This window comes from Mastomys coucha, unplaced genomic scaffold, assembly GCF_008632895.1.
Source record: "Mastomys coucha isolate ucsf_1 unplaced genomic scaffold, UCSF_Mcou_1 pScaffold21, whole genome shotgun sequence".
NCBI classification, from domain to species: domain Eukaryota; kingdom Metazoa; phylum Chordata; class Mammalia; order Rodentia; family Muridae; genus Mastomys; species Mastomys coucha.
In genome coordinates, this window is record NW_022196904.1 from 65406016 (window position 1) to 65428263 (window position 22248).

General features: G+C 43.4%; 1 protein-coding gene and 1 long non-coding RNA gene across 7 annotated transcripts in view; one reads left to right on the forward strand and one right to left on the reverse strand.

The window, feature by feature from the left end:
- Positions 1-18259, reverse strand: part of Sv2b (synaptic vesicle glycoprotein 2B) — a 189570-nt gene extending 171311 nt beyond the window's left edge. For 2 of the 6 annotated variants that reach the window (XM_031387003.1, XM_031387004.1), the window contains exon 1: positions 17584-17794. The gene's annotated coding sequence lies outside the window, so the exon portion shown is untranslated. The other 4 variants (XM_031387001.1, XM_031387007.1, XM_031387002.1 and 1 more) reach the window with 3 other exon arrangements.
- LOC116102410 lies at positions 6299-16491 on the forward strand. Its single transcript, XR_004123164.1, has 3 exons — positions 6299-6425; positions 8823-9383; positions 15960-16491. It is a non-coding gene; the product is annotated as an uncharacterized LOC116102410 (long non-coding RNA).
- Positions 18260-22248: the final 3989 nt, after the last annotated feature.

Consider the following 22248-nt stretch of genomic DNA (forward strand, 5'->3'; position numbering starts at 1 on the left):
CCCCGGCCCTGCCTCTGTGCAGACAGCTCATTAACCAGTATATAAAATAATATAAGGCTCCACACAGTGCTAAAGGGGAGCACGACAGACCCATGAAGAAAAATCAGAGGTAGATTTAGCTTGTCATTCGCACTGGAAAACTAAAAGAAACATACCAGTAACAATAATAATTACAACTGGAACCGGGAGATAGATTTCCTCTGGCATTGTCATTACTTACACTAGTTCTCTTTTGTTTTTCTTTTTTTCTTTTTTCTTTTTTTTTTTTTTTTTTTTTTTTTTTTTTTTTTTTTTTTTTTTTTTTTTGCACTCCCTCAACCCTCCCTGCCTCCCTCCAGATGCCTACTCTCTCTCAATTCCTGGCCACACTTGGGTGTATATAGTCTTTTCTTCTTTTTTTATTAGGTGTTTTCTTTATTTACATTGCAAATTTCATCCCCTCCAAATCCCCCCTATCTCACCCTCCCCTCCCTGCTCACTAATCCACCTACTTCCCTGTCCTGGCATTCCCCTACACTGGGGCATCAAGCCTTCATGAGACCAAGGGCCTCTCCTCTCAATGATATCCCACAAGGTCATCCTCTGCTACATATGCAGCTGGAGCCATGGGTCCCTCCATGTGTACTCTTTGCTTGGTGGTTTAGTCCCTGGGAGCTCTAGGGGTACTGGTTGGTTCATATTGCTGTTCCTCCTATGGGGCTGCAAATCCCTTCAGCTCCTTGGGTTCTTTCTCTAGCTCCTCCATTGGGGACTTTGTGCTCAGTCTAATGGATGGCTGTGAGTATCCACTTCTGTATTAGTCAGGCAATGACAGAGCCTCTCAGGAGTCAACTACTTCAGGCTTCTGTCAGTAAGCACTTGTTGGCATCCACAATGTTGTCTGGGTTTGGTAACTGTATATGGGATGGACCCTTAGTTGGGCAGTCACTGGATGGCCTTCCCTTCAGTTTCTGTCCAAAACTTTGTCTCTGTATTTCCTACCATGGGTATTTTGGTCCCCCCCTTCTAAGAAAGACTGAAGTATCCACACTGTAGTCTTCCTTCTTCTTGAGCTTCATGTAGTCTGTGAATTGTATCTTGGGTATTCCAAACTTCTGGGCTAATATCTACTTATCAGTGAATGCATGTCATGTGTGTTCTTTTGTGATTGGGTAACCTCACTCAGGATGATATTTTCTAATTCCACCCATTTGCCTAAGAACTTCATGAATTCATTATTTTAATAGCTGAGTAGTACTCCACTGAATAAATGTACCACATTTTCTGTATCCATTCCTCTGCTGGTTCTTTCCAGCTTCTGGCTATTATAAATAAGGCTGCTATGAACATGGTGGAATATGTGTCCTTATTACATGTTGGAGCATCTTCTGGGTGTATGCCCAGAAGTAGTATAGCTGGGTCCTCAGGTAGTACTATGTTCAATTTTCTGAGGAACCACCAAACTGATTTCCAGAGTGGTTTACACTAGCTCTTTAATGCTGATGGCTTGTCTGTAGGTAGTTTTCCTAGGGCCATATTGCGTTGGCCCTTTCAGTGCCTATAAGCTTCTGAGCTAAGATTAGACAAGTCCCTCCTTATGATTCAGCTACTGTTGAAGCATTCCTAGGGCTTCTGCTCCTACCTTAACCATTAGGCTTTTTCCTTGCACTTTCCCAAGCCCTCATCAAATCCAAAAGAAACAATTTCTTTAGCACTATTACCCATCTTCCCCTGTAGTTATGGACTCTCGATTAAGCTATCTACCCACAACAATTTTTCAAGCTAAATGTATACTCTATGTCTTCATGGTCCAAAGTCAGGGCCACGACCTCTTTTGAATGGTCATTTAATTCTTACATTATTACAGATCAGCAAGCTTCCAAGGACAAGTAATTGTCCTGACTCTCTTCCTAGAAGCACATACAATGCCCATGAAGGACTCTCTCACAGGCCCTTCATCAGGCTTTGTAAAGCAAAGCATTTGCATTCTTGAGCAAGTACTTGCTATAGGTGAAGATGCCAAAGAGTCTACTTTCCCTTGAGAGCCCTATTCTTAACAGGATGCACCAAACCCAGGTTTGCTATCTCTTAGAAAATCTTAAGAGATCTCAGAGGTGGACAAAGTAGAGTGTCTCTGTATCCCACCACAGAGCATCTGCAGATGCATGGTCATTGCCACAGTAATAGAAATGAAACTGTCCATCAACAGATGAATGAATGGCTTAGTAAGCTTTTCGTCACTGTGTTAAAAGACTGCTTGAAACCAAGCAGTCTTTCCTTGTGAAGGAAAAGGCTTGCTTCGCCTTATACTTCATGGTCCATCATTGAGGGGAACCAAAGTAGAAAGTCAAAGCAGGAGCCTGGAGGAACAGAAGCAGAGACCATAGAGGTGCACCGTGTATTGGCTTCCTCCCCATAACATGTTCAACTTGGTTTCTTATACAACTCAGGCCCACCTGCAGAGACAGCAGTGCGCACAGTAGGCTGAGCACATCCACCTCAGCAACATGCCCCACAGACATGCCACAGGCCAGTCTGATATTGGTAATTCCTCAACCAAGGGTCTCTCATCTCAGACAACTCTAGTTTGTATCTAACCAGCACAAATGGATAAAGAAAATGGGTTTTTCTGTGAACTGCTGGAGTGTGTGAAGGAGCTAGTCCTACAGATCCAAAGCTGCAGGATCTCCAGGACACAGGGCAACAGCAGGGTATCCGAGAGGAATCCCAGTGGGGATCCTGTATTGATAATGTAGCAGAAGCAGAGGTCTCAAACCAGATCGATGATTCATTGCAATGAATATTTGCAAGTAAAGAAGTGTGGACAAATGGGTATGGTGTGGGACACACTGTTGTCACACACTACAACTTCCACAATGAGATTTTTTTTTCTTTTGGTGGGGAGGTAGCAAGGGCAGAGGGAGGATATGAAGGGACGGGAAGATGAATGGGATTGGGGTGCAGGATGTGAAATTCACAAAGAATCAATAAAAATTTTTTTAAAAGAAAATGTGGTTTCTACATACACAATGAAATTTTACTCAGCTATAAATAACAAAAGCATAAAATATGTGGGAGATATATGTATCTGAAAAATATTAAGTGAATTAACACAGACTCAGCAAAACAATGACAAAAAAAATGTTCTCTCTCCAATGTAAAACCTGCTGTCAAAATTTCAGATTTGTATGTTTAACTTGGAGTGTATATAGAGTGGCAGGAAAACTAGGAAGAGAACATTAAATGAGGTTCTTAAGGGAGGGGAGATAGCACATGTATATGAAAGAAGGGAGAGCGGTCTCTGGGGAGTTGGGGGCGGGGGTCAAACAGGCATAGGGAAAGGAGAGGTATTGGGAGAGTTAGCCAAAGCTTCAGATGTCTGAAACCCATATGGAGAGCTAATTAAAAGCATAATTTAACAAAAGGAAGCTTGAAGTTAAGCACCCTGCACAGGTGGATAATTCTCCTCCCAAAAGCCATGGATTGTTGAACAAAAATCCCAGTGGCAGGCATGGGGCACCTCCCCATGAATTGTTGGTCAGTAAGACCCCAGAGGCTCCTAAAACAAAATAGGCTTCTGTCATTGCTTCTGGTTGCCCATCACGACTAGTTGATAATAAGACCATATTTCTGAAGACTCCATGCACTATACCATAGGGGAACAACAATGAAGCAGACATGGCACTTTACTACCTAAGTCTGTACTCTGGCACTAGCTTCGGATTCACTCTCGGGCAGGGATGCTTGCAAATTCCCCATCAGCAGCAGTCTGAGAAAATCGCAAGAGCTAAGGCCATTTTTCTAGCTCTGTTGGTGCATGCAAAGACAAGACAGGCTTCCCTTCCAAAAAAGTGTGACCCTGCTCTGCACTTTAAAAATCCCACTGGGAATTCTAGCCACAGAACAATCCTTTCGTTGTGAATTCTGTCATCTGTGACATACCTCATTCTCTGCCTATTTTTATTCTCTCTAAGCAAATAGAGTTTTTTTTCTCACTTGAAAATTATTATACCACTGCCAGCTGCTGGGATTACACGAATAAATTGATAATAGCAAAGCAATATGCTGCCCCGTGTTCAAACATCACCGCACAACAACAAAGCAGCCTGAAGTGCCAGCTCCCATTCACAGCCTGCAAGCAGAAGCCCCACAAATGAAGACCACCCACTCTTCCAGCCTCAGGGGGACAGAGTGTCAAGCAGCACGGTCCCAGGATGGAGTTTGACTCTTCCATTGCCAATGTACTCCAAGTCCAGGGAGAATGTGCAAAGTCATGTTCATCCACCAAATAACTCAGTGCAATGCAGACACTCCTCTCCCTTTGAGTGGGGTTAGCACCCTGACATGTATTAATCAGGCCTCTGGGTCTTCTAGTTGTAAATATGCTTGCAATTCTGAACAACAGAATAAACAATTAATATTAAAAATGTTTGTGCCAGGCAGTGGGGGTGCATGCCTTTAATCCCAGCACTTGGGAGGTAGAGGCAGGCAGATTTCTGAGTTCAAGGACAGCCTGGTCTACAGAGTGAGTTCCAGGACAGCCAGGGCTATACAGAGAAGCCCTGTCTCAAAAAAAAAAATGTTTGTATATATTTTATATACATAGACAGAGATACCTTATAACTTACTAAGCTGTGATATACCCCCTAAGAACAGGGATCGAATCTTCTCTGCTTGCCACTCATCCCAGTGCCTGGCACAATGGGCCATCAATAAACATTCAATACATACATACATACATACATACATACATACATACATACATAATACAGGTAAAGGAATTAAAGGAGGAAATCTGCATTTTTTGGCTCCTGTGCATTTTAGTTTTTTAAATGCAGTCCTATAGTAAGAAAGATAGTTGTGAACACTTGAGCTCCTAAGTAATGGAGGAGAGCTGGGGGAAATAGTCAGCCTTTGGAAGTCTACAATGCTCTCCCATGAAGCTAATGTTCCATGAACCTATTTCAGCTGGAGGAGTCTGCTCAATGTGGCAAATACCTGTGGGGTTGGCCTGCCTAGCAACCATGTTCTCTTCTCAGGTAGCTTCCTTTGAAGAAATTCCCCTAGCCTCACTACATGCAATTTTGGCTTTTCACATTTTGACCTTTGGGTTTAGGTGTGGTCCCCAGCTAGACCAGGCAGAGTTCTCTCAGCCCAGAGATGAATTTTAACCACCACAAAGCCAGAAAAAAAAATCATGGTGGAAGTTGTCCCTTCTGCGTGTTTCCAAGCGGCTTATCTGTTAGTGAGGTAGTGGCCTAGACTGTTCATAGACATACTGAGACTTGGCTAGAACTCAGTAGGGAATTCACACCAGTGGAGACTCTTCCCATAGATTCACTGCTCTGCTATCTCAGCAAAGGTCCTTGACCTAACTCCTTCACAGAAGACCAGAGCAGTACAAAATAGAGAATCTCAAGCTAGGAATTCTGGGTCATAAATCTGCCAGGAGTAGTAAATCACTCCACCTCTTGGACCCTCGGTCTCTTTCTCCCTAGCATGAAGGAACTAGAATGAATGCCCACAAAGGGTCCTTGTGTGTTAACTCAGCAGAAATTGACCCCCTGAATCTCGGGCATCGGCAACACAAAGCTCACATTGTGGGGCCAGCAAAGCTTTGAGTTTAAAGCAGTTAATCCCTTGGCTGATGACTGGAACAAAGAGGATTAACCTCAGCTGAGATAGTCACCATCCAAAAATAGAGCAACCCCAAGAACATGCGAGACATATAATACACCCCGCCTTCTCTCAGACGTGCTTCTTCTCTTAGGTTCTTTCTCTCTTGGCCATTAGTAAACACATAGTTTAACCGGCACCTAAAAGCTAAGGGGTTAGATTATCAGGATCTCTTCCATGTCCCTCCACTGCCTTCCTAAATTCTCCAACCCAGCATTCATTTATCCTCCTTTGAAATACACACACTCAAGATTCTCCATGTCTAGTACTAAATAAATAAAGCATCCACACTCCATGTGCCAGCAACCACGTCAGACATCTGAGCTACAACAGCAGCCAAGATGGCAGTCTCAACTCTCAAACCAATGGGAATGCTCCTGTTGTAAGTTGTAAGCTGTATGCATCGCTCAGTACTTCATACCATCATCTCCTTCAGGGTTCTCCCACAAGGCCAGGAAGCTGATCTTACAGTGACCAGTCCACAAGTGAGAAAACTGAGACTGAGCAGTTAAACATTGTGCATGAGGTTATGTAGACTGTAAGCATCACGGAAAGTCTCTTGGTTTCAAAACAATAGAAAATTCTAGAACATTCTCAATATTTTGTAGAAGAAACAGTGGGAGAAAGAAAAGGGGGTGCTGGATTTTGATCTCTTGAGAGGGTATATGTACTCAAGGAATATCTAAAAAGACCTTGGAACTGGAGTTTCTGACAGCTGTGAGCTGCCATGAGGGTGCTGAGAATTGAACCCAGGAACTCTGAAACAGAAGGTAGTGTTCTTAACTGCTGAGCCATCTCCTGAGGCCTTAACTCTGTACTTATTTAAATTTAAAGCATTCCTAAAGAACAGACAACCTGAGTCATCTCAGCTGTAGTGTGTGTGTGTGTGTGTGTGTGTGTGTGTGTGTGTGTGTGTGTGTGTGTGTGTAGAAGAAGAAATATACTAGCTCTTTCTGCCATGCGTGGCCATAAGCTTACAAAAACTTGTTCATGAAACTTCAGACTCTGGGCTGATAGAGATCATACCAGTCATGGCAAAGTTATCAGTGGGTAATGTCAACTATTTAACTTGTTCAGCCCTTTCCAGGGCCAATCGGTGGTCCACCCATTCTCATGTCCAGACTCAATCCAACAAAAGAACTATAATGTGGCCATGCCCACCTGAAGTGATGCTGGGAGATGCAGTCTGCATAGTCAGGAAAAGGAAGAAAAGATCTTTGATGAACAATTTGCCAGTATTTGTCACAGGCTCCAACAGCAAATCGTCAATATGGTTATTTCTGAATAAAGAAATTAATGCAGTGTGCTTAAATGCATAGTGAGAGTTATAGGTGGGTTTCACTCTTCCTGATTTTTCTGGATGCCTATAGTGTGGTTTTAGTATAATCAAATTGGTAAGACTTTGAACAGCATAGGTGGAACTGTGTAACCCAGACAACTGGCTAGGAAATAAACCCAACCATTGCTATTTCCTGCCTCTCTAGAATACAGAATAGTCAGGCCCAACTACAGACTTGTGAATCCGCACCTCCTTTTAAAATGTTGGTGCTCTAGGGAGGCACTGTTGAAGCTCACCCCTCTTCCACACCTGCTCCAAATGGAGCACCCAGGTATTCTCACATCACCTACTCTAGGCAGCAATGTTCTAGGTTCTTCTTTTTCATAGTTAAATATTTCCCAGAGTCTGTGACTTAAAGCCTCACCAAGTGATCCATCATACTTGGTCAGAGCTATTGTTTCCTCTCTGGATGGCTATCTGTGATCAAGGCCAAACCAAACTCATGATCTGCTGAGGTCACACATAGCCAAGCCTGTGGCTAGGGAGCTGAGGATTCAAGGAGCCATTTTGAGGGGCAGACACTGAGTTTCTCTACATGGTACAGTAGGTTTTTTCCTACTAAATACACTCAGCAATTACTTTGAAACCCAGAACAGCTTCCAGGGAGAGTCCTTTCTGTGCATTCATGAGGCAGCAAGATCTGTTCTAGAACTTCATGCAAATGAACTCACATCTTCTTCCCCATGTTCTACAGAGTAAGTAAGTCCACCATTATTCCCGTTTTTCTGATTGAAAACTGAGGCTCAAAGCTGCCATATGACTTACACAAGTCTAATATGAGTAAGAAGCAGAGCCCAGATGGGAACCTATGCAGACTGGCCCTAGGGTCCCTGGGTCTGAACTATCTCCGTATATCATCACAGGGATAGCAGCACAATATCCCTGAGCCCTCAAGGGTCAAAATCAGGAGATCCTGACATTGCTGTGTCCTCTCCTGCCCCATCACCCAGGTTCAGAACCCCACCTAGAGCATACCAGTTTTTCTTCTCCCTCAGACCTGGGCTATACTCCAGCCAGGCTCCCTATGTCTGTGCCATCTGCTACAACCCAGATCAGGCAGAAGTCAGCTTCTGTGGCTGGCAATAGAGCAGGGTCCGCGGGCAAAGCAGGAAAGACGACAGGAGTAACCTTCACTGGACCTCAACTCTGGGGCACAGCCAGGAGAGTCCCAGAACACTAGATCATTCAAAGGAAGCTACTGAAGGACCCACCCAGCCTGGGAAGCTGGGAAGCTCCTAAGACAGCTTCTGGACCTAATGATGAAGTGAACCCAGGCCCCGTTTTACTGTTCTCTCTTGACCTTTCATAGATGCTTGTGTTTCTGCAGCCCCACTGTGGGCTCTGGTTATATATATATATATATATATATATATATATATATATATATATATATATATATATATGTAAATAATATATATGTGTGTGTATGTATATGTATTTTATATACATATGTATATATACACATGTATACATATATATATACATGTGTATATATGTATACATGTGTATATATACATATATATGTGTATATGTGTATATATATATATATGTATATATACACATATATATATATATAGTTTACTGTAAAGTCTTAGGTAAGTTATTTTCTTCTCCAAGGACAGATGAGGAGTATAGATTCATTGCTTTCTAAGCTCCCTTCAGCTTTGGGACATTAAGATTTAGTTCAGCACAGGCCTTTTACTCCCTTGGACATATTCCAGACCTGAAAAGGAATCTGCCCAACTTTTCCATAAAGCAAAGCCGGCCCACCTGTAAGGAATGATGGACAGGTCCATTAGTCTGAGCAGGTTCTCTTCCTTCTCCTTAGCAGATTCATTTGCAGCTTCTACCATGGAAAGATCAGAATTGTGACACCCTCCTACCTACAGGAGTTCTGGAAGCCTGGAGTTTCTGTCACTTGCTAACCACACAAGGATGACAACAGAGGCAGCACTCAGCTCCCACACTGTACAGTCTGTTTCACCCACTGGACACCTGAGGTCCAAGGCTATAAGTCTGGAAAAACTACCTTGTCCTATCGCTATGTAGCTGATGGAAATGGAAACTCAGTTGTGTAAAGATACTTGTGTCTCTGAGCCTCATGCTTTCTGATTCCTAACGTGGATGCAGGAGGAAAGACGTGGTGACCTAAAAGACACTAAGTTCTTAGGCATTAAGTGGTCACCACAATATGATGCAGGCTCCGAAGAAGTTATGTACACAGGAACTGGTGGTAGCCTCCAAAGACACAAGGCCCAAAGGCAGAAGACAGGAGGAGAGAGACCACAAGCCAGTGATATGCTGATGACCAAGTCATCACTGTGTGTTTCTCGTCCAAGACAATATGGAGCAAACACAACAATCCTTGTCCAGGAGAACAAAGACAATGGTGAGTGCTCATAAGTATATCTATAACCACACACTGTGCACATGTGTATCTGCATTGAGGAGAAAGAGATCCTCCCAGTACAAGACCATGGGGCAGATTTTATGAAAACAGTCTCCAAGGAACTCCAACAAGAAAATCAGTGTCTATACACTCCAAGTGACTGAGAGATTTCCATCATGAAATACCAACACACTGTGCCACACTCTATAACTGGCTTACAATAGAAACAGACTTATTTCCCTCAGAGTCATGTGAGCCATCTCTAGCCCACAGGGTCATTATTATTCACCTCTATAATACTGAATACTAGAGGCCTCATACAAAACACCTCGACATGTATTAATGTCACATTGAGTTCATGGGTCTCCCTCCAGTTGATATGGTGATGCTCTAGCTAACACTGAGTTCAGCACAATTCCAAATCAGGGAGTGAGGTGAGAACTACAGAGCCCTTGGACATTTATGATTCCTCTTGTCATCATCATCAATGTCATTGTCACTGTCACCATCACCATCACCATCATTGTCACCTTCATGATCATCATCACCATCACCATCATCCTCATCCTCAGCATTTGATAGCTGAGAAAAGCAAAGCCCCAAAGAAATCAAATTACTTACTTGCTCAAGTTTTCACAACTAGAAAGTAGCAAAGCCTGAGTTCAAATTCAACTCAATCTAATGCTAAACCCATTATTCCATTTTAGCTCCCTTATTTAAATATAAGATGTGCTTACTAGCTTTTCTGAGTTTATATTTGTCTACTTTGTATCACTACAACAAAATGCCTGGAGCAGGGAACTTTATGAGAAGCTATTGATGTGGCATGTGGTTTGGGAAGTCTAAAGTCCATGATTGGATAGCACCATTTGGTCACCTTCTGGTGAACTCCAACATGTCAGAGAAGCAGGCAAAGAACTAGACATGTAAAAGGGGCCTTGTTTTACAGGGCTTGTTCCTATGAGAGCTAAGTTACTCCATGAAGCCAACACTAAAGCCTTTGGAGGACAATGGCCCTGTGAGCTAATTACCTTTTATAAGCTCCACCTCTTAAAGGTTCCAGCACCTCATTTCTATACTAGAGAGCAAAGCAAAGGAATCTTTGAGGGTGTTGTATGAATTTCCCCTAGAGATATAAACAAAGTCTGCTTACCCTGACAAGGCCCCCAAGTTGAGCATGGGAAACCAATAAATTTATTAGGCTTACATACAGAAGCATGGGTGAGAGATAACTGACAGGAGAATGGGGGACTTCAAAACAACCACATCACCAAAGGTCTCACCTCAACATGGACATCCTGTGACCACATAGATGGAGTTCCCCCATTCAGTCAGTGTTCCAACCTCAGATCACAGACCTCAACACCTCTACATCTTGATATATCCATCCTCTGCATCCTAACAAACCATACACAGCTGGGGCGAAGCACATATAATGGAAAAGATATGGTATAGAACTGGGTGACTGGAATATATGAGGGTCAAATGACTGTTCTCATGCTGTCTATGAGAGAATCTCAACCTTGTTGAAGATCTCTTGGAGTAACCAGGGGTGCTCTGATTAAGAGAGTAATGGCTGTTATTCTCACATAAACTAAAACTAAACCATAGGTTTCATTCTTTACTTTTCTCTCTCTTTCTCTCTCTTTCTCTCTCTCTCTCTCTCTCTCTCTCTCTCTCTCTCTCTCTCTCTCTCTCACACACACACACACACACACACACTATCACTTTCAATTATTGTAACTGCTTTTTCTTATTCCAGTCCTCCTACCCCAGATATTACAAACAAAACTGATACTCATCCCAAATCAGCCAATCTCTGAGGAGTCATTGAGCAGCACATAACCTGGGATCAAACCCTTTCCAACCTTCTCATTTTCCAATAATAAAGATTGCCTATGCCTCTCCTTTTATAAACAGAAGTACATTATGCTAAATACTGTAGAAGAGGGATTTTTCAAGTAAGCTGGTGACATGCTTTCACTCAGCATAAGTTGACTTAAATAACTTTCTCCTCCTTCCAGAATTCTTCCTTGCTGCTTCTGCTTCATCTCAAATTAAAAGCAGTACAATAATAATCCAAGAACATCACACCCCTGAATTTCAGCCACTTCTCCCTGGAGAATCTTTTTTTTTTTTTAAGTCTGAGCTATTTTTTGTTTTCCACGTGTTTCTCTTTCCTGCCTTGTTGATCTGTGTTTCTTTCTATAAGGCATAAGCAATTGAAACCCTCACATTTAAAGCCTGTTTTCATTCCCCAAGTTCTACAGTTAAGTCTCCCAGGAAACCTTGAGAAGGAGTGGGATCTCTTCAGGGAGTTACACTTCAAGGTCCAGCAGAACAAGCATTTACAGTTGTCTCTAGTGAAACTCCTCCTTTCAGTCACCCTGCAGACAGTCACTGAGCACATGCTGCCAGAATTCTGGACCCTGGCCATATAGCAGTGACTCAGCTCACTGAGGGGACAAATGAAGACCTTGCTGGTATTATTGGAACTTAAGTCTCCCTCCTTCTTCCCTGAACTCTTAATACATTTATGAACTTGACTTCTTCATTGACTATCCAGTAGCTCATGTTCAATAGTAGTAATGGCTTATCTATCCTGTCCCTTACCTTAAAATAATGAATCCTCATTTCTCATGCCCAAAGTGTAACTCATTACAAATAGCATCTGCTCTACCACCAGATAAATGCAGAACTTGATTGCTCTTCAGCACCACAACCACCATCCCATCTGATCCAGAACATCATCATCTCTTACCACATCTCTATCTCTTATCACAGAGGTAGCACCCTGACTGACTTTCATAGTCTAAGCTCTAAAGCTCCAGTGATCACCATCAAACATAGATCAGATAAAGCAGCCTGTACTCAGAAATGTCCAGGGACTTTCCATCTCTGTCAAAGCCCAAGTCCACTCGAAGCCCTGAACTCCCTAACTCCAGGATACTCTTCTCATACCACCAACTATTGTGCTCACTTTTTCTCATCTTGTACTCTCTATAGAGGCCTACTTCCTGTTCCTGAAATAGGCCGGCACTCTGTTGCTTCAGGACCTCTGCATTTGTTTGCCTTGCCTTGAACAGTCTGTAGCAGCTCACTCTTTTGTTTCTCTCACATCTGTCCAGTCAGTTCCCTGATGCTCACCCCTTACTTTGCAGTATCTTCCCAACACCATTCAAATATCTCCTTCCTCCTTTCCCTGTTTGGTGTTCCTTAACTGCCTAACACAGTATACACATACTCATATATTTATAGATTTGCCTTCCTGACTAGAATAGATGGTTCATGGGGTAGAGCTTGCACTATGCTTAACTGCTGCACATCCTGCCTATGACATGTCTGGAACTAAAGACCACTCAATAAATATTTAGTGAATGACTGTCTAAAGATGCATGTAAATACAGGAAAAAAAAAAACAGTCAGAGGGAGAAGCCATAAGCATTATCCATCTAAATTGGGCCCATAGAGAAAGGATATCTAGCCACAGGAACTTAGTTCTTAATGTATTTTTGCTAATTCTTTGAGATTTACATCCATGCATACAATGTATCTTGATCATATTCACCCCTGACTCTTTCTCTAACTACTCTCAGTTCCAGTGGCTATACCCAATCGCTCCCTGTTCTCTCTCTCTCTCTCTCTCTCTCTCTCTCTCTCTCTCTCTCTCTCTCTCTCTCTGTGTGTGTGTGTGTGTGTGTGTGTGTGTGTGTATGTGTGCGCACATGCACCTTTCTCTATCATTTGTATCCAATGTATGCTGCCCATGTCATTTCCAATGTAGGGCCATCCACCAGAGCACAGAGGACCTATGGGAACCACACCCTTAAAGAAATCTGACTCGCTAGCACCTGTCAACAGCTCCTCAGCTGGGGGCTCCTGAACCCTTCTCCCCTCCATGCACAAGGGAACTTTATGTATTAAGATCCACACATTTCCAATTCTTCCCCTCCTGTACCCTGCTCTTTGCAATTCCAAATCTAACTGATCTTCAGTCTTTTTGGCTAAGATCAATTGAAGAAGCAGAATCTATTTCTTTACACGTTCACACAGGCTTCCTTGTATAGTGCTTTTGTTAGTAAATGGGGATCATGAATGGTATGTCAGCTATAAGTTTAGACTTTAGAGAGACCATGCACACTTCCATCTTCTTTCTTTTTTCTTTCTTTCCTCCTTCTTCTCCTCCTCCTCCTCTGTCTCCTCCTTTTTCTCGTCTATTTTTCTAGACAAGACACTATGTAGTTGAGGTTGGCCTTGAAATTACTATGTAGCAAAGGATGACTTGGTATTTCTGATATCCTCCCTCCATGTCTCAACTGTTGAGATTTCATACATATATCACCATTCCCAGTATATACGGCAATGGAGACCAAATCAAGTCAAGCAGTCTATGCACTGAACTAACATGCCCAACCCATACACTTCCACTTTCTCCTGGTTCTCTGCCTTAGCCATGTGAACATGCCCAGCTATACAAGAAAAAGATGAGGGACAAGCATGGTCAGAGCCAAGTCATCCCAGATCAGGTCATCCCAAAGCAGCCATTTTTCCAATTGTCCATCAACAGAGCCAAATCAAATGAACAGGCACAGCAGAGATAAGCCAAGTACAACTCAGACAGATCTCTTGGCCACTCCGTACACATGAGAGAAAATAATAAGTGCTGGTTGTTCAAGGTCACTAAGTTTGATGGTAGTTTACTCTGTAGTCTCTTGAGACAAACCTTCAAGTGTGTGACCAGTTCTTCAGGTAGATCTCTAAGCAGCTCTGCTCTCTGTAGTTTGGATGTCGTGATGAGGGTCTGCAGGGCTTACACACACTACCCACAGAACAAACTGTCTCCATCACTGAGGATCAATAATGTGGCATGCAGATGAACAAAGCCATTCTGACATAGCCCTGAGAGACTGATCAGGTTTCTGAGACTAAAGAGTACAACTAAGAGCCAGACCTTGGATGGGAAAAAAAATGCACAGAAGTAAATGTTCTCTTCTGAGATGAATTGGATGATGGCCAGCCAGTCACCCTGACCTTGACCCAGCCTCCCCACAGCCTATTTCACAGATGCTTTCACAAGGTTTTCAGCCATTAATCTCCCCCTCCTCCACTCTACTCATGGAAAACTGCAGTAGGCTTACTGCATCACAGAGAGCTGATGGAGTCCTCAGATCCCCCAAATACTGCTTTCTCCAAAGGACAAAGCAGCAAGCTGTGATCTTTATATTAAGCTTTTGGATGGAAGCCCTAAATAAATTCACCATCCAGCCATACATAAACGCACTCCATCGTGCACTGAAGGTCAGTATATTTCCAGATGATCCCAATCCTTTCCATAATCAGAGATTCTTGCCAAAGAAAAAAAGAGCATGAGCTAGTGAGGACAACACCCGCTGAACTGTTCACTAAAGGTGACTCTGGTTCATCTGGAAAACAAACAAGTGTAAACACAGTCCTCTGTCTGGCTGACAGGAATCTGGGCCACCACACCATCTCCTCAGTCCCTGCTTGCCCTGCAGAGATGTAGCCCTCTGGCCTGCTGCACTAGATCATGTTTTGACTTGCCCAGGTACATGGAACTTAGGAACTCAGCCAAGTCCATAAACAAGAAGTCAGTGCTGTATCTTAAGTGACAAATAGATAAACATAAATCATGAAACAAGACAACAATGACCTTTTTATGTCATCCTCAGACAGTTCCCACCATCATCCCCCTCATTCACACAACTCGGCTTCCTGGGTCTCTTTCTTTTTCTCTTATGTGTTTGTCTCTTGTCTCAGGCTTTTGCAGGTTCTGGTACTCTACTCATACTGCCTGGCTTTCTCCCTCACTTTCCCCAGAGTTGGACAAGATGCCCTCATTATCAATGATCTTTCTGACCACACAGATAGGTAGCGATAGAAGATAGATAGATAGATAGATAGATAGATAGATAGATAGATAGATAGAGATAGGAAAGAGACAGATTATAGAATAGATAGGTAAATAGATAGATGATAGATATGAAAGAGATAGACAGATGATAGAGATGATGATGATAGAAGGATTGATAGGTAAATAGATAGTTGATTGATAGATAGGTAGATAATAGATATGAAAGAGATAGATAAATGAATAGAGATGATAGGTAGATAATTGATTGACAGATAATAGATAGACGTGAAAGAGATAGAGAAATAGATGACAGAGGAGATGATGACGATGACGACGACGATGACAATGACGATAGACAGGCAGGCAGGCAGACAGGTAGATAGATACCAAACCCACTCCAATCCTTGCAGACCTTCTCATGCGTCTTATTCAACTTTATTTTTATCCATCACAGCTCCTGGGTAAATATACTATATACTTATTTATTTGTTCATTAACACACATGCACATACACACAGTTTGCTCAATGCTATAGTTGTCACATATAGGGAAGTGCCTGGCACATGGTAGGAACTCAATGAACAGACTTAAATAGTGACTTCATGCCAGATAATCAATATATGATGATTGTTTAACAATGAGCAAATACTTTTAAGTGTGTGTTACATAGTTATCATGACAGTGTCTTTGTTTCCATTTTACAGATGATGAAATCAAGGCTCAAAGAAAGGCTAAGATACTTGCCTAAGATCTGCTCTCTTTGAGCAGTCAAGGCCACACTACCCACAGTGTGCCAGGTCATTGTCCAAACACCTGGTGGTTTCAGTTATAAAATGCATGTAAGGCACACCTCTAGCAAGAGGAATAACCCACCAATAATGTTTGCTTTTTGTCCCAGAGGAATTAACCCCAAGGCTAAATATTCCTCTCCCAGAGTAGACTGACGGTAACAACTTTACCTCTCCTTTATTCCATCATGGGAGATAAACTGGGTCAGAGTTGTCCTGAGCAGTACTGGAACATGAACAACCAGGGAGGAGAAAGAGGAGGAGGAGGAGGAAGAGGAAGAAAAGGAGGACGAGAAGTTGATCTGCTCTGAAACTCCCTTAGAAATTTCCAGAGTTCCCTGCCCTTGTGAAATACTATTTCAATACTCCATTGTCCTGAAACATAGAGAAAATACTTATCAAGAGAACAAAAGTAAAAAGCTGGACCTGCAATGGTGTGCTTCGCCCTCAATGCAGCCTTCAGAGTGCCTTCTTGACCCTAGTCTTGCTCTGCAAGCATCAACTCTGTCTTCCCATCAGCAGTGATGGTGATAGGGTGTGAGAGGGATGCAGGATACTCAAGAGCAATGGATCAAGAAACAAATCCAATCTCTGCTAAGCCCCCGGCGGGCTTCGTTTTAAGATATTTCCCTTTTCACCTCTGCAACCATTCACTCTTCACACCACCATCCCCGAACTGGTCACACCTCCTTACTACAGGTGTTTGTCCCCCACCGGGTGTGAGCTTGGGCCACGTTAGGATTTTGTTTCATCCCCTCTTCATCCCTAAGGATCAGTCCCACCTCTGACACATTAAAAACGTTGGGCAAGTATTTGCTGACTCAGGGAAGATGCAGATTGTGCCTCACCATATCAACTGCATGTTCTAGCAAGCAGAACAAGTCGCCTCTTCTGCATAGGACAAGCAAAAGCATAGAAGAGACCACCAAGCTGGTTGCAATGTCTAGTTCCCCACCATCCACATACCTCTCATCCCTCACCTGCCCCTCCCCGAGGCCCAGAGCCACCTACTACATTCACCTTCCAAACAAGCTTAGGAACCAGAAAGCATCCCACAGCGCCCCACCCATCCTTACCCAACACATCTGTATCAAGTTACCTTTAAACGGAGTCTGTTTGCATCTGCGATTTCTGGATAAAACATAAAAGCGTTTGGGCAGCCGGATCTGCGGCACCCGGCAGATGAGAAATCTACCACCGATCTGCTGAGGGAACAGCAGCGCCTTGCTCCTCCCTAGCTAATGGCATTTGCTCACCCATCCCTGCAAAACAAATCATGTTCTTTTCCTTGCGCTAAAATCCATCCAGAAACAAAACCCGAGTCCCTAAGAAACGGCTCCCACGCCCGCGGAGGGCGCCCTCCACACAGAGAAACACACTCACAAACCCCAGTCCAGAGCCAGCAGGTGTGGGTATGTATTTAATCTGTTCTCTGAGAAAAAGCCAGTCTCCGAGGAGTAAGGTTGAACTAAAGGGATGCCCAGGAAGCATGTGCAAAGCAGCTATAAATGTCAGTAACCCAAGTTGGGAAACTATTTACCGCGCCAATAGTTCATGCGCTTTCACTCCAAGTCCTGGGGAAGGCCACGTTCAAAGAAGCGCGCAGCTCCGGGCAGCAGCAAGTGCTCGGTTTTGCGGTGCGCTGCTTTCCAACTCTGCTGTCCTTTGAGGCTTTTCCCAACAACCGCACCCAGCGGTCCCAGCGCGGGTCTCAGCATGCCAGGCCTCGGAGCCCGGCACCGCCGCGAGGATCGCCGTCCCCTACCTGGGTGGAAAATCCGCAGCGAGTCAGTCAGCAGCCGAGCAACGTTGGTCTGGGCAGCTCAGGCTAACGCGGTTGGTAATCCCAACCAAGGCAGGCGCTCTCCCTAGGGCACACCTGCACCTCCGCCGCGCCCTCGTCGCCACTGCCTCCGCTGTGCAGAGCCTCTGTGCAGCGCGCTCCCAACCCCCTGCAGCACCCTAGCCCTCCCGGGGCTCCTGAGTCTATTCTGTAGGATCAGCCAGAGCCTAGTCCAGGCATGGTGTTCACTGCGGAAAGCTCTTTGCGTCTAACTCCCCTTCAGATCCAAGGAGAGGAGTTCCCGATAGGTTGGAGAGGAACGAGAGCCCACTCCCCAGACCCGCCCTCTCTGGATTTGCAGATGGACAGATCTGCAAACTTCTTATTCTATTAGGTTTGTTCCCAGCTGACTATAAATATCTTGGTCTCTACCCTCCCACCTAAGGCGCCAAAGTGCATAAGGCTCCAAGCTCTGTCCCCAAGCTCTTACTTGGGCAGGGGAATCCTCGGATTATGCCATCCCCAAACTATCAGAGATAATGGATATTGACAAATCTCTCTGGCCTTCTTAAATCCTTTGGAACTGAAAAAGAGCTTGCTTGGCCAGTGGAGGGTCCGGAGGGGGATGAGGAAAACTTGGAGGGTTTAATATATTGGAGAAAGGCTCCAATGTTTCTCTCTCTCTCTCTCTCTCTCTCTCTCTCTCTCTCTCTCTCTCTCTCTCTCTCTCTCTCTCTCTCACACACACACACACACACACACACACACACACACACACACACATGCCAACTCCCGTTCATAGCTGGCTCACAACCACAATGCAGTCAGCCTGGGAAGATTCTCCAAAAGCGCAGGGCTCCTTCTAGAAGGAAGTAAAGTCATGAACGAAGTAGCCCTGGAAGTTCAAAGTCCAAATTAAACAACAGTAGTACAGTCTTCTGTAGGGTCTGCTACGTGCCTTTCCCTAATTGTTTTTCTGACTATGAGAAAGATATCTAATCTTTTCTAACTATGAGAAAGATAATGACGAAAAGGATACCATGACCAAAGGCAGTTTGGTGGGGAAAGAATCTACTGAACTTAATATCACCAGCACAATCCATTGAGGGAAGTCAGGGCAGAATCTGAAGGAGAGGCAATGGAGGAACACTTCTTATTGGCATGTTCAGTCTCCTTTCTTGTTCAACTCAGGACTACCTGGTCAGGGCTGGCACAATTCCCAGTAACCTGGACCCTCCCAAATCAGTCGAAAATTAGAAAAAAAAAAAAATGCCCTCACAAGACTTACCTACAGGCAATCTGATGAAGACATTTCTCAATTGAAATTTCTCCTCATAGAGGCCCTTGGCCCTGTGAAGATTCTATGCCCCAGTGTAGGGAAATGCCAGGGCCAGTAAGCAGGAGAAGGTGGGGTGGTAATTGCAGGGGTCGGGGGGAGGGAACAGGGGTTTGGTTTTGTTTATGTTTTTTTTTTCTTTTTTTCGGAGGGGAAACTTGGAAAGGAGATATCATATGACATATAAATAAAAAAATATCTAATAAAGAATAAATAAATAAAGAAATTACTCCTCACATATATGTGTATGTTTGTGTTGAGTTGACAAAACCAACCATTGTACCTAATCATGTCAAAATGGAGGCAAATGGAGAAGAATCCTGCCTCTTCCCCACTCAGCACTTCTGCCAACCCAAGGTCTTCACTTCTGTCACACACACACACACACACACACACACACACACACACACCCTCCAGCTACAATAGGCTCCTCCCAGCTCTCCACCTCTTTCTTAGCTGGGGCTTGACCCTGGACCACCGTGCAAGGCCTTCCTTAGTTCCTCTCCCAGAATCTAATCTTGATTCCATCCTGACTAAAACCAGGCCATTGCTTTCCCTGTCTTTAAAAACACTACTTCTTCATCAAGTGAACAAAAGTGTCTCCCCAGTGACATCAACAGCTTCCATGCTTCACCCTGATCTGTTCCCCTCTCCCCACCTATAATAATTTGTCTCTTTTGGCCTGGACTCGGCATGTAACCTAGGACGACCTGGATTCCAGGCCTGTGCCATCTCACCCAGTTGTTTGTAGGGCTGGAATCAAACCTAGAGTTTCATATATGCTATGTGAGCACTCTACTAACCAAGTCCCTCACTAGCTCTTAAGTCTTCAGATATGACTCACTCTCTCCCTTCCTGACCGTTGAATATACTGATGTTTCCTTTAGGTTCTTTTTAATCCCTTTCCCTGACCGTATGCTTTACTGTTCTCAGCTGAGCCATTGACTCCTCATCATGCCTGGACTTCCTGTGTTCTCCCTACCCTGTATGTCCACAGCACCCATGCACTACCAAAGTTAGTTATCAATAACGTCTTTCCCATTAGAACAAATGCTTAGAAAGGCATACCCCTGTTGCTTGCCACACACAGACAGAGCACACTTTACCAGTATCTGCTCAGTGTGTTTCCATAGCCACCATCTATATCAGGAATGCAAATCATTCCAGAATCCAGGGATGTCTTTATGTTCCTTCCCAGCCAATACTTGTCAGCTCCAAGACATAACTGCTATTTTTATTCTCTGTTCTTTAATTATATATGAACAGAATGATACAATGTGTACTTTTTTGTACATGACTTCTTTTACTCTAAATAATGTCTGTGAGATCTATCTGTGCCATTCCATACATCACCCTTTTCTTGCTGTATAGTATTCCACTGAGTGAAAACTTGAAAGGACGATCCAGATAAATTCCTTAGTAATTCAAGACATTTACAAACATCGGCATATACTGGAGAATTAGGAAGTTATGCAGATGCCCTGTATGATGTGTTGGAATGCTTAGCCATAGGAAGTGGTACTATTAGGAAATGAGGCTTTGTTGGAGGAAGTGTGCTGCTGTGGAGGTGAGCTTTGAGGTCTCTTCTGCTCAAGCTATGCCCAGTGCAGCACACAGTCTCCTTCTGCTGCATGTGGATCACGATGTAGTAGAACTCTCAACTCCTCTTCAGTACCATGTCTGCCTGAATGTTGCTGCCTGCATATTTCCCACCATGAGGATAACAGACGAAACCTCTGAAACTGTAAGCTAGCCCCAAGTAAACATTTTCCTTTTTAAGAGTTGCCTTGGTCATGGTGTCTCTTTACAGCAATCAAACCTTAAATAAGACAAAGACTAAAGTAGATTCATAAGTGACCTGTCTAGGTGTTGATGAAAACAACTAGAGATAATCAGATTAAATTAAGTCAACCTCAGAAAAACTAATCTCATGTTTTCTCTCATTTACTGTGTCTAGATTTTATATAGACACATAAAATACCATACGAATATGTGACACGAAAGTAGACATAAAAGCTGTATGGGGGAAATGCTGAATGTTTTCTCCTCATATGTGAATCCTAGTTCAAATTTGCAGATGTGCCTATTTAAATTGACATTTATTTCAATGATGTGACAACAAGGGGAAATACTTACTTTGTGAGCTACAAAAGAAAAATAGTTTGAATGGAAATATTCTTCCTAGATAATAGCTCCCCAGGGAGCTACCAGCAGATAATTGCTGCTAGGACATGGAGAGTCATATTCCTTAGAGGTGTCACTGATGGAAAGTTGTTCTTGATGTAGTAAATAAGCTCCCACCCTGGCTCATGCATATGACCCTAAGCAGATGTAGTGGATTACATATACATAAACTTATGAAAGACAAGAGACAACCTCAAAAAATAAGCATTAAAACTTATTTGGGGAAATAGGGGACCGCTGGGGGAAGGAACGGTGAGAAGAAAAGGGATAGAGGGCGATATGCCTAAAGTCCATTACACATTTAATCCAATACCATGTGCCTGAATAGTGGTTCTTACTGTCAGTTTAGTTTATGTATATGGTGTGTTGTCCACATATGTCTTTGCACTACATGAGTAGAAAGTGCCCTCAGAGGTCAGAAGAGAGCATTGGATCCTCTGAAACTGTAGCTACAGACCATTGTGAGCTGCCACATGGGTGCTAGGAATTGAACCCTGGTCCTTGGAAAATCAACAAGTGTTCTTAACCTCTGAGCCATCTCTCGAGTTCCAAATAACACCAACTTTTTAAATTATTTGTTATTTTATTTTATGTGCACTGATTGGTATTTTGTCTGCATGTGTGCCTGTGTAAGGTTGTTAGATCCCCTGGAACTGGAGTTCCAGACAGTTGTGAGCTGCCATGTGGGTGCTAGGAATTGAACCCAGGACCTATAGAAGAGCAGCCAGTGCTCTTAACTCCTGAGCCATCCTTCCAGCCTTGATAATATCTTTTTAAAGAGCTAAAGGAAAGAGAACAAAAATAAGAAGATAACATGAATGCCTGTAAATAAATAACTGAATAAATAAATTATTACAGTAATATTAAAATTATACTGGAGAAAACATCTCAAAAAATGAAAT